The sequence below is a fragment of the Haliaeetus leucocephalus genome, unplaced genomic scaffold, assembly GCF_000737465.1.
Source record: "Haliaeetus leucocephalus isolate CR32 unplaced genomic scaffold, Haliaeetus_leucocephalus-4.0 Scaffold240, whole genome shotgun sequence".
Classification (NCBI taxonomy): Eukaryota; Metazoa; Chordata; class Aves; order Accipitriformes; family Accipitridae; genus Haliaeetus; species Haliaeetus leucocephalus.
In genome coordinates, this window is record NW_010972676.1 from 1 (window position 1) to 1,744 (window position 1,744).

Here is a 1,744-nt window from a genome sequence, read left to right on the forward strand (position 1 = left end):
GCCCCACGGAGGGGGGCAGCAGGCAACACCCACCCGCACCTGCATTCACCACGTCGACCCCCAGCATCACCTCTACACATCCCCACACACGCCTGCCCCACAAAGAGGCCCCTTGGGTGACCAGCACCACGCTCCCTCCCCACACTACACAGTCTGTAATGCAGATACTTAGATTTGTACTTTGTGTTATACTGCAGCAGTGTACTGCTATGGTTGTACCCAGTTGTCAGAGATACTCCTCACCATTCTCAAACCAGGTCCCTACACTTGCCCTCCTGGTTATTGTGCCATCTGTGTACCAATTCCAGTTTGCAGATGATTGTGTTTTTCCTCATGTCATTTACCAGCCATCTCCTACCCCTCAAATTTATTTCCAGCAGATGGCAACCTGGCTGTGCTGTTGCTGATTTCACCGTGGTTCTACTCCGGTCTCTGCACACCCTGCAAGCCAGAGAAGCACCTTTGTGCTCATGAGTCTCCAGGGTGGCCAGTGTCCTGGCAGCAGCTCCCAGCTCTCCTTGCCATTCCCCTTGAGTGGAAGAAGTTGCTCTCCACCATGGATGTGGCACTGTCTGAAGGCAAAGCAGTGTGTGCACAGCACATGCCATCCTTTCCACTTGGCAGCTGTGTTTTCAGGCAGTTTTGGTGTGATACACCTGCAGTGGCCTTCCCGTGCCACAAGCGGTGGTGACCCTGCAGCCATCCCATGCCATGCCCAAGCAGAAGGCAGCAGGCAGGGTTTCTGCAAACGGCCTCAGCAGTAATTTTCTGAGGAGGTTTGGTGAGAATGACCTTGCCCAGGAGTATCCACTGTAGGTCGCCAGGTTGTGGTAGGGTCAGAGAGCTGCTTAGCACCCGCCGGGAGGTGCAAAATAGCCACGTCACAGCCGCTGGGACAGGTTCCACATGATGCACAGGCTCGGGCACGTAGGAGCCATAAGCAGGCGGCGGGTCCGAGCTGATGCTTTCCTCTCCCCCTCCTCCCCGGTGGGTAAATCCCATCAGCAGCTACCCTAAACTGCTACACTCCAGCCCTGATCCCATGTCGGGGGTCGACATCAGCCTCCGATCAGCCGGGCCAGGGTCGGACAGTCGGGAGGGACGCCCCTGTGCCCCGCCGAGGCCAGGGAACGGCAGGGATGGCACTGGGCACCGGCCCGGGGAAGGGGAGCGGCGTGGCGGAAAGGGGCCGCCCGTCTTCCATGCTCTCCGGAGAAGGAGGGGGAGGCCGGAGCTCAGCTGAGCTTTGTCCTGGGTTAATTTTAGCCCAGGGAGATAAGAGAGGGGAGGGGCATGGAGGGGCTTAAGGAGTCCCTCTGCGCCGGCAGGGGGCAGGCCTGGCCTCCGCCGTCCCTGCAGGCGTGGGGTGGGCTGCGGGGTGCCTGGGGAGCCAGCGTGGCCTGTCTGCTTTCTCCGGCCGCGGGGGGGGCCCGGCCGGACTGGGGGCTCGTCTCAGCCCGGAGAACGGGGTGGTGCAGTCAGCGGCTGTGGGGTGTCCGTGGCCTGTGCACTCCGGGGCCGGCGTCGTGCCGCGGAGTGGGGCGCAGGGGGCTCATTGGGGAGTGCATGGGAGGGTGACCATGGGCATGTATCTGAGTGGGGGGGTTCCCTGTCTGGGGAGGCGGGTACCTGTGGGGAGATAGTCTGTGGGGGTGTACCTGAGCAGGGGCGATTCCTGCGTGAGAGAGCGTACGGGTGAGGGGGTCAGCCTGCGGGGTTGCACCCGACTGTGGGTGTACACGCA